Below are 11,801 nucleotides of genomic sequence, written 5' to 3'. Positions count from 1 at the left end.
TTCCTGAGGGGTTTAGAGATATCCAGCCACTATGGGCAGGGCAGATAGCTCAGGAGTTTGGTACTCTGTCAGTGGGCTCTATTTTGGAATTTAGGCTCCCTATTGTGACAGAGTTGGACTCAGTTGTGATTTCCCTACATCTTCTGCCCCTTCTATTTGAACTTATAGTTAGTATTAGAGTTGATAGGTGTATGTCCAAGAAAGTTAAATCTTTGGGCTTTGCATGTGCCAGTCCAACCCTGAATCTCAACAGAATTGCAACATCTACTCTCCTTTTCATTAGATTCACCCAGGACAACTAACAAGGAAATGATGATGGACAATGAACATCCGAAGCAACAGAAAGAGACTACAACTGCAAGCAAGATAGTTGCATCCATCTGCCCCTTGGGATCTAAGCCCCTCTCAATTAGGGGCAGCATGGACATCACTGTCCCAGAATCCTCAGGATGGGAGAATAAGGGGTGGAGTAGAGTAGATTTACTGTTATTTTACTATAAAATTATTGTTATTCTAGCAATGGAAGAACTTTTATCAATGACGTGGAGACAGAGACCATCAGAGGTTCTGAAGGGAAGGAGAAGGGAAAAATAGGGGTAATATGAGTGCATTTTCAGGATGGTGGAATTGTTCTGAATGCCATTGCAATGACATATATAGGCCATTATATATCTTGTCACAACTTATAAAATTATGCAGGAGAGAGTTTAAACTATAATCCACAGTTAATGGTAATGCTCCAATATGTGTTCATCAGAGTATCACAATAGTGAATGATGTTTTTAATGTGAGAAAGTGTGGGAGAGGTAGGGTGTGGGGCCTATGGGAATCCCCTACATTTTTTGTGTAACATTTGTGTAACCTGAGTATCTTTTAAAAAATTTTAACAAATGTACCACAGTAATTAGGGATGTTGTTGATGTGGGAAAATGTAGGAGGGGAAAGGAGGGGGCATATGGGAATCCTTTTTATTTTTTACATAACATTTATGTAATCTAAAACTTCTTTAAAAATAATTTTTAAAAAAAGAAAAAAAAAAGGAATGCTAGTGGCTTCTAGAAGCTGGAAATAGCAAGGAAACAGATACTTTCTTAAGAACTCTGAAAGGAATGCAACCCTGCCAACTCCTTGTTTTTAGCCCAGTAAGATCCATTTCAGACTGTCTGACCTCCAGAAATGTAAGATAACAAATTTGTGTTGCCTAATGCCACTAAATTTATGTTAATTTCTTACAGCAGTAATGACTCTCTCTCTCTCTCTCTCTCTCTCTCTCTCTCTCTCTCTCTCTCATCTCTGTTATCTATCTATGCAGCTATGTATATATCTATTCTACCTACTTACCTACCTATCTTCTTACAAACACACATATACACATGAGTTTATCCTTAGGTTCCACCTCTAATTCAGTACCATTAAATGGTTCACGCTAACCTTATGCTCTTGCTGATTTGTAATTTCTATTTCTATTATCTACAATTTATTTACTATTTATTTAACTCTCACATATTCATAGTTTCAGAATTGCACAACCCTATAAAAAATAAACTTACCAATTACAATAAAAGGTTTGCATACATTTTAAAGTTTTATTTGATTTTAGCCTAACAATATTCAATCAAAAGCCGTTTTGTCTGATTAGCTGCCTTTTTCCACCTAGTTCATGCTAAGAAGTTTTTTTGCTTTTGTTTTTTAAATATTGACATAAATTTAAGGCTACAAATTTTCTTCTGGGAATGTCTTTAGCTATATTCTTTGCTTGATATTAACTACTGATAATTACATTATCATCTAGCCATTCTACTGTTTGGTTTATATTTTTCTTACCTAAGGGTTTCTCTTTTTTCTTTCTCCTTTTCTTATTAGGAAGTTGTGGGTTTACAGAACAATATGGATAAAATACTGTTGTTGTTTGTTTGTTTTCTCTATTTCATTTATCTCTACTGTCATCTTTGCTATTTCTTTCCTTCTACTTTGGGATTAGTTTACTCTTCTTTTTCTAATTTTTCCAGTATTGAAGTTAGGGCTTTGATTTGAAATCTTTCTTCTTTTTTAATGTAAGCATTTAGAGCTATAAATTTCCCTCTCAGCAGTGCCTTTGTGTCACCCTATAAATTTCAGTATGTTTTATTTTCATTTTCATTCACCTCAACATATTTCCTAATTTCCCTTGGGATTTCATCTTTAATCCATTGGTTGTTTAATAATACATAGTTTACTTTCCACATATTTATGAGTTTTCCATTTCTCCCACTGTTATTTATTTCAGTCTTCATTCTGGTATGATTTGGGAAGATACATTGTTTGGTTTCAAATTTTTACAATTTTGAGACATGTTTTTTGACCTAAATTATGGGCTTTCCTAGAGAATGACCCATGTGCACTCAAGAATAATATGTATTCTATTTTTGTTGGGTGAGGCATTCCGTATATGTCTGTTTGGTCTTGCTGGTTTAGAGTATTGTTCAAGTCTTATACTTTCTTATTTATCTTCTGTGTAGATGTTCTATCCAGTATTGAATGTGGTGTGTTAAAATCTCCTACTTATAGTGTAGAACTGTCAATTTCTCTCTTCAGATCTGTCAGCATTTACTTCATATATTTTTGGGCTCTGCTGTTAGGTGCATATATTTTTATAATTGTTACATCTTGTTAAAATGACTCCTTCATCTGTATACAATGGCCATCTTTGTCCCTCATAATTGTTTTTTTATCTTATATTAGTATAGCTACCCCAGCTCTCTGTTGGTTACTACTTGCATGATGTATTTTTTCCGTCCTTTCCATTTCAACATATTTGTGTATTTAAACTTAAGGTTAATCTCTTGCAGAGAGCATATAGTTGTGTCATACTATTTATCCTTTTTGCCAATCGTTACCTTTTGACTAGAGTGTTTAATCCATTTCATTTAAAATCGCTATTGATAATGCAGGGCTTTCTTCTGCAATTTTACTATTTAATCTTTGTAAGTCTTATACCTTCTTTGTCCCTCAATTCTTCCACTATTGCCTACATTTAATTTTATTTGATTTTTTGTGTTGTGCCATATTGAGTGACTTCTCATTTCTATCTAGGTATATATTTCATCTTCCACTATCTTCCCACAATTCTCTAAGAGTTTCTTAATATGCTTTTCTTTTTCCAGATGGCAAGGATAATTTATTTTCTCATTTGATTATTATTTTTAGTTACATTGTGTCTGATTAGAGAATATTGTTGGTTCTATTTCGTATTTCTGAAATTTATTGATCACTTCTTTATGGCCTAATATATATTACTGTTTTTTGAATATTACATGAGCATATGAAAAGAAACTGCATTCTTTTTTAAGGGAAGACAATTTAATACATATTAGTTCAATCTTTTTATGTTGTCTTCTTTATTAAATTATTTTTATGTACTTTATCTCCTATTAACCTAGATCAGTGAACTAAATCTTCCTGCTTCATATATATTTCTGTACATATCTCTCTATTATCTACTATAGTGTTCACTTCATCACCACTGTTAACAACATCATTTGGCTCATGGATATTCATGATGGTATTGTGTTTATCTAGACTGTACCTTTCCACTATAAAGTGTCTTTCTTAGTCAAATTTACCTCATCCAAAATCTCTGCTTTCTTTGTGTTTTATTTTTCCCCTATATTTTGCTGTTTTTTTTCCTGCATTGTGATCCAATCTGAAATTTTTCATAATTATGATCGGTCTATTCATATCAGTTGAAATGACAGCTGTGTCTGGTTTAATTATATCCTATTTTTGTTGTTTTTAGATAATTCTAAAAAAGTTTTTTACTATGTGTTCTGTTTTCTTTGCTTTTTCTGGGTTTTCTTTGCTGTTTTTGTCTACTGGTTTACCCTTATACCTGTTATTTTAATATGCTTAGTCCTCTATTTGTTTGAACAATGAAGTTGTGAGATGAAGTACTTTCCCAAGGTCATCTGTTAATGAGTGACAGAACCATCTTTAAATCATTTACATTTGTTCCTTGAAGATTTTGTTTTTGTTTTTCAACCAACATAGGATATAGGGATAGTCAGTCTAATTATACGTTTCAATCATCTTGTAAGCCCTCTCCAGTCCTCAAACCCCATTCTGGCTCACAGTTTACATAAACACACAAATTAAATCACTAAATGGATTAGAACAAGTACTGATGACAGAGAATTGGCCCAATATTACAAGATTAGAAATTTTGTGATAACTGGAATCAAACTTCTTCTTATGCTGTTATTGTTTTGTAGTCTTTCCATGTTTCTTCTTTACAGAAGCATATACATCAGGAATATATTCACTATTATCGTACTTTTGTTGAATTTGCTAGTTTTCACAAACCTCTATGCCATGTTGGATGGAGAAAACTGGGCTGTTGTTTTGTTCCATCTCTTTTGCTTTCTGTCAGATCCTCCTCCTGTAAATGTAGAAAGCTGAAAATTAGCAACAAATCATCCATTTAAAGTGAATGCTATTCTAGAGATATAATAATTACAAATGATAGACTAGTGGGTTGCTTGTATCAAGTATTGTGTAGAGGAAGAAAAAAGACACATATCCTACCTGACAGCCACTTTCAAAAATGCCTTTGAATGAACTAGTATAAAATAAAATCCGTGCTAGATTTAATCATCTGAGGAAAGTGTTCTGAGTTTAACATTTTCTTTCATAAAATGACCAATTCATCCCATTCAGAATCTTTTAGCACATTTGTCATTTTGTTCAAATGCATTTTACAGAAAAAAGGCTGTAGGTTTTTCAAGCTGCTGGAACAGCCATGCTGGAAAGAAACTCAGTTGTTTTAGAATTGGGCTCCATCAATTGATGGGATGTTCTAGAGTTGGGGTGGGGAGGGGGGTCTGAAATAAGACATGCTATTAAAGTAGGTGGTGAAAGGAACGGGAACAAGATTTCCTTCTTACAATTCTTGTGAAGCTGTGGTCTCGTGCGAACTTCACAGCTATCCAAAGGCTTCCATGGAGCAGCCTGATTCATTTAAAACCTGTCAGGAAACTTGACTCAACAAGCTGTCATGAATGCTCTGCATCAAGAAGAAACAAGTTCTCTAGGGCGACAACACTCCCAAGCTGTGGACTCTCGTGTAGTTTCTCAAGATTGTATTTTATTTCCTACTGACCAGGCCAATAGGGACTTAAGATTGTCATAGCTTTTCTAACCAAGTTGCGTGATATTAAAGTTCATATTGGTAAATTTGCTTGCTAATACATGTAGAGCTAATAATAGACTCGGCAATGAAATTGTTTGCTTTATTAATTTTTCAATATTAAATTTCACTAACAGATGCATTAAAAATTAATTGTCATCTTTATTATACCAACTCTAATGAAAAGACATACATCATTAGCGGTATGTTTACAATATAAAGTATGTAAGAACATTTACGAGGGAAAAATCAATAACCTCATTAAATGTGTTTATATTTGTTCCTGCAGCGTCAATTATACTCACAGTTATTAGCATATTCACATTATGACATAAAAGCCAATGATTAGAATTTTTTCTGTACAGTAACCTGATCTTGTCTATGTCTCTTTTAATTCACTTTTGCTTGGTAATAAATTATGTTCTCTATGCAAAATGTGAATATTAAAAAAATATTTCTGTGACTGAGATTGAATCAGAAAGCTAGTCTAAATTTGAATTAAATATTCTAAAATGTCTAACTATGCCTAATGACACTATTTATATTAAAATCATTATATATGTATAAATGATTTAAAATGCTAAATTCTACCTATAGACAAAATTAAAATAAATTCTATAAATAGACCACATCTAGCAAGTCTTTCATTTAAATTTGTATCTGCAAACAAAATAATTTCATTATGTCACCAAGATTTGAAGGCCTAAACGATTACTGCGTTCCCTGCTGTGTATTACTTTTAAAATACTTTTAAATGAAATACAGTATTTAAACAATTGATTCTGCAACAGAAGAAACAAATCCTTGGGAAAACGGTATTAGGTTTTATTCAAATTTTCAAGGTTTGTAACTTGAACTTATTTTAGGTCAATATATTTTATTTATGTATTATATGTGCGCTTGTGTATATATATGTATATATACAGTCCTGTATTAAAATTTATTGCCTTTTATTAAAAAAACATATCACACTATTTGTTTTTGGTAGATAAATGAAATTGTACTCAATTTAAATGTTTGAAAGATGTCAGTGTGCAAATATGCAAAAAGATAGAAAAGTCTTAGCCAGGTGAATAATAGGTAAATATGCTTATATATATATATCAAATACTATATAGAAGTGTCAATTTCTGAGAAGATGAGGCATAGGATACCCAATGTTTAAAAAAGGGCAGGAGATCAAAAGTAACCATAAGGATAAAAAGAATATGTTGTTTAAAAAACACTGACTGATGATTCCACTAAACTGAATTGTCAAGGAATTTTAAAGTTCTAATATTTATTATAATCATTGCAGAGCAATTTTAAGTTAGGCCAATGCCCTGAAAACCTTGTGATTTAATTCCATGGTTATAAATAATCCAACAGGAAACTCACTCACACCCATAGAATGAAATTGTGACTTAGAACTTGGCCTCCTGAGCCACAATAAATGTACTATAAGAATGTCAAGTTCACACAATACCTTTTGTAAGAGACCATTTTAGTGGCATTGATGGAAACTTAAAAAGACCTATGTGGAAGTGCAGTTCTATAATTCTAATAAGGAGACAGGAGGTATGAAATGTACAAACAAAATTTCCCAATCTCTCTGCATATTCCCCTAAAGTATATTACCAGAGTAAAGATACAGGCTCTGCATTTTAGATTCTAAATAGTTGCATTAAATAGTTTGTCTTAGCTTTATTTTCTAAGCTTTTATTCCTACCACCAAAGAATACCAGAACAGAATGATGGGTTTGCTCAGGAAAAAAGTACAAAATTTTAAGTAGTTAAAATTTCCCTTGAGAAAAAAAAAAAGTTTAAGGTAGATTAAACCTAGACCAAAAATTAAATCAAATTATATTCCATGTGCTCAATTTTCTGTAGGGAACCAAAACCACTGGAGTGTAAAATTCTAATTAATTATGTGGAATGCTAATGGATTTTAAATTAAAAATACGTGCTGTTTAACACCACCTCGCTTCACAGTTTCGCAAGAGGATATTGCATTGAAACTGTCCTATAAAATCTGGAATGCATGGAAGGTATAATTGTCACTTTTCCAATTTAACCTAAGGAGAAGAAACATCAACAGGGGCATCCTGCAGATCTCCTATTTTGACAATTTACACACACACACACACACACAGACACACACACACCCAATAATGGACTTGTTTAAAAAACAAAGTATTGGTATAGCTTTTCTAATTTTATAGTAGTGTTTTAAACTACCCGATTTTATACATATGGAAACTGAGATTCAGCATGTTTCAGTGTTCCAGATCATATAACTAATAATTATCAGAGCCAACACTCAAAAGCAAGACTTCCCATTCCATATTGGGTATTCAATTAATCACAGCAAGCTCAAATGGAAAGGGCACAAAAATAAATCCATGTCATTTTACAACACCAACTGGGAGCTATTTACTTTATGTCAGGTCATTGCCAATGTTCTCCTTTATACTGACCATTTGACATTGTGATGATCTAAGTAAAAGAGTGAAACTATTCTGAGTCAGCAAATCTTCATTCATTCATCCTTTGATTCATTCATTTGTTCAGTGAGAATCTATTTGGTGCCAGGAGCTGTTTTAGGTATTGAAGATTCAGCAGTGAACAAAACAGATAAAGTTCATTTCCTTATGGAATGCAGAGCCTGGCGTAGGAAAATGATAAACAATAGCAAGTAAAAAAATGTGATAAGAATGAAAAGAAAACACTAGGGAAGCAGATGTGGTTCAGGTGGTTGGGCTCCCATCTACCATATGGAGGGTCTCAAGTACAGTTTCAGGGCCCTCCTGGGGAAAGTGAGCTGATCTGTGAGGTGAACTGGTGCAACAAGATGATGCAACAACAACAGCAAAGAGACATAGAGGAGAGCCAGTGAGAGACACAACAAACCAGGGAGCTAAGGTGAATCAAGCAATTGAGTGCCTCAGGTCCCGGGATTGGTTAAGAGAAGACAAGAAGAGAAGACAAGCAGACATAGAAGAACAGGCAGTAAATGGACACAGAGAACAGACGGTGAGTGCAAGTGCTGGGCAAGGGGAATAAATAAATCTTTAAAAAAAAAAATGCTAAAAAGTGGATAAGGGTAATAAGGCAAATGATTGCTATTTTATCCTGGGTGGTCTTTGAGGGATCCCCTAGAGATCAACCTTCAAATAACAAAAAACTAGAGATATATTGACAAAAGTACTGGTGGCAAGTATTAAACATACAGTTACTTGTAGAAATAAGATTGATTAAATAATACTTAAAACAAAATATGGTATGTAATATCTATATGCCCAAACAATGTAGATATATTAGTAGTATTTTCTTAATGAAATTGTTTTATAGGTAGTGTGTCATAAAGTACACAAGTAACTTTTAGACATTTTATCATTCCCTGTGTCATTGAGAACCAGGCTTCTCAGTATGGAAGAAAGGAAACACAAGGATAGAAAGTATGCAGCAGTGTAGAAGAGGCTAAGTTAGAAAAACAAAACAAAACAAACAAACAAGAAACCTGAGGTCCCGAATTTGAATTTGAATTATCAATAGGAACACATAAGGCATTTTAATGTAAAATTGTATGTGTGTATGTCAATTATATTCTTAGTTCTGTTCACTGAGGTGGCCTGGAAGCAATCACTAATGCTGATGTAATGAGAATACCTAAAAGCCAGATCACAGCCTTGAAATATCATTTCTCACCAAAAGAAAACAGAGAAAGTAATGCTCAAAATATGCCTGAAAAATCTTAACAGATCAGTAACAAAGAAACTCTCAAAGACAACTTACACAAAATTGCTCAGGAACCAACTTGCAGAAGCCGTTACTGGCCAAAGATGGGACAATTAGAGTAAAACAAAACAAAGTAAAAGAGTTTCAAGTGGCGTAAAGCATCAAATATGTTTAAATCCATAAGTTCCTAATATTAAAAATCAACTGGTCATTTTCAGAGACTAATGGAGAACCAAGTTATTGTCCTGCAAATTGGTAAATAAGATGCAAGCTCTCTCTAAGCCAAACTCAGGATATAAATGCATTACCTTCCCCCCAATGTGGTACATGATTCCCAGGAATGAGCCTCCCGGGTGCTGAGGGGTTACTCCCAAGCACCAGTTGGTGATACAACTAGAAAAAGACTTTGAATAAAAGGGGGAAATGGTAAAGACAAATGAGTTTATATGGCTGAGAGACTTCAAAAAGAGTTGGTAGGTCATCAGAGGGGTTGCACTTATGCACGTCTCAGCAGGATCTCAGAGACATCCAAAGTGGATACAAACCCAGGTAGTGGTTCTCCAGAGGGCTATAGAGACACCCAAGTCCTACAGTAAACAGATGGCTCTAGAGTTCAATGCCTTGCCAATGGGCCCTACTTTGGAATTTGTGCTCCTGAGTGTGATGGAGTTTGACTCAGACGTGACCTCTTTACACATATACCTCTTTTGTCACTTTTACTGAGTGTATGGTTGGCACTGGGGTTGGTGTATGCTCAGGAGACTTGAGTCTCTGGACTATCCATGTGCCAGCCTCAGCAGTGTTGCAACACCTACTCTCCGGTTTGTTGGACTTAACCAGGTCACCTAACTGGGATGTGCGGATGGTCAACCACCACACCAGGGAACTGAGAGTGTCGACAACTGCAAGCAAAAGAATCCCATCCATCAGCCATGTGGGATCTAAGCCCCCTCTCAGTTTAGAGGTGGAGTGGGCATTTCCACCCCAGGGTCCTCAGAATGGAGGAACAAAATATGGATTAGAGTGGACTTACTGGTATTCTACTATAGAATTATTGTGACTCTAGCAATGGAAGAAACTGTATCATTGACGTGGAGACAGTGACCACGGGAGTTGCTGAGGGCAGGGAGAGGGAAGAAGAGGTGTGATATGGGGGCATTTTCAGGACTTGGAGTTGTCCTCAATGATATTGCAGAGACAGCTGCAGGACATTATATATACTGCCATAACCCACTGAATGGACTGGGAGAGAGTGTAAAACTGCAGTGTAAACTATAATCCATGTTGTGTAGTAGTGTTCCAAAATGTATTCATCAAATGCAATAAATGTGCCACACTCATGAAAGAGGTTGTTGACGTGGGAGGAGTGTGGGGGGGCGGGGAGTGGGGGTATGTGGGAACCTCTTATATTTGTTAATGTAACATTTTGTGTGATCTATGTATCTTTTTAAAAAAAGATAAAAAAGAGGCAAGAGTTTATCTTGCCTTTCCTATGTGAACTGAACTGTACCATTAGGTAATCAAATGCTAGATGAACTACAACTACATTAGACTTAGTAACAATTTTACTCAAAATTAATTTTGATCCGATATTATGATAACTTTATTAAGCAAAGTATTTGTCTCTCAATACTCTTATAAGAGTATGCCAGGTAATAAATGAAAGAAAATGACTAATATCATTTTGCAATGAAGTAATAGTTTAGGCATTGTGCTTCAGTAGCCACTATTACCACAAAAAGTTAGATGGTCAGATATTATATGCTTCCTGATAAAAGAAACTAACACAGCCTTTATTGTGCCATGGGGAATGAGCCTGTGCTTGATCAAGCCCTTGGTGGGTCCATCTGTCAGTGTGCAAGAAAGCAAAGTCATGAGAAACATGTTAAACTGTACCTTGAGTATTCAGTCTATAAAATAAAAACTGTGAGAAACTGTGTCTGTCAAATACCTCAGGTTCTTTAAGAGATAAATTGTCAGGAAAAGAAAGGAATGGAGGAGGAGACTTTAGGTAATAAGAAACTTAAACGACAATACGTTTTTAAAAATGGACAAGACTAATCCATTGTGAAAATGGATGCATACTTAGGTGATAAACTATAAAAGACATAAGCAAGTGATTTCTGCAAAAGTTAGAATATCTGTTACTTATATTGGGAGAAAGAGGCTTGTGATTGGGACTGGACATGTGGCAGGACTATTTCTTCTATTTTTTGATCTGGGTGGTGGTTTTGGGAATGTTTGTCCTATTAAGCTATTCATCTGTGGCTTTCAGTAGCTATGTTTTATTTCACAATGAAAAAGTAAAATATAAATGAAAGCAAAATAAAGTATAAGAATCCTACCTTACAGGGTTGCTGTGTGGATAAAGTTACTGTTTATAAAACACTTGGCATATGAAATGCTCTCAGTGAATGATGACTCTTATTGTTGTCTCTGCTAGTGTTTATAAGGGTGTGAGAAGAACAAATACCTTTGGAGAAATGGCCATCAAAGCAGCAATTAACAAAGGAGTAAACTATCCTGAGTGTGAAGAACGTGAAAGGATCTATAGGAACAGACTTGGAAACTCATTCCAGATATACTGAAGGTGATAAAAGGTTTATAAGTTTACATCCATGAAGAACAACACATGGACATTTCTCCCAAGATGCTATGCTACCTGGTCCTAGATCAATCATACATTGATGTGATTTCTAGGTGCTTATGTAGTTACATAAAATTTAATTTTATAAAATGGTATAATTCCAACCACCGTGGTTTAAAATATATATATTCTGGGGAGCGGATGTGACTCAAGCAATTGGACACCTGCCTGCCTCCCACATGGGAGATGCTGTGCTTGGTTCCTGGTGCCTCCTAAAGAAGACAAACAGATGCCACAGTCAGCAAGATGCTACAACTAGCAAGATGCCACAACCAG

Source organism: Dasypus novemcinctus, chromosome 18, assembly GCF_030445035.2.
Source record: "Dasypus novemcinctus isolate mDasNov1 chromosome 18, mDasNov1.1.hap2, whole genome shotgun sequence".
Lineage (NCBI taxonomy): Eukaryota > Metazoa > Chordata > Mammalia > Cingulata > Dasypodidae > Dasypus > Dasypus novemcinctus.
Note: the sequence above shows the minus strand (reverse complement) of the source record.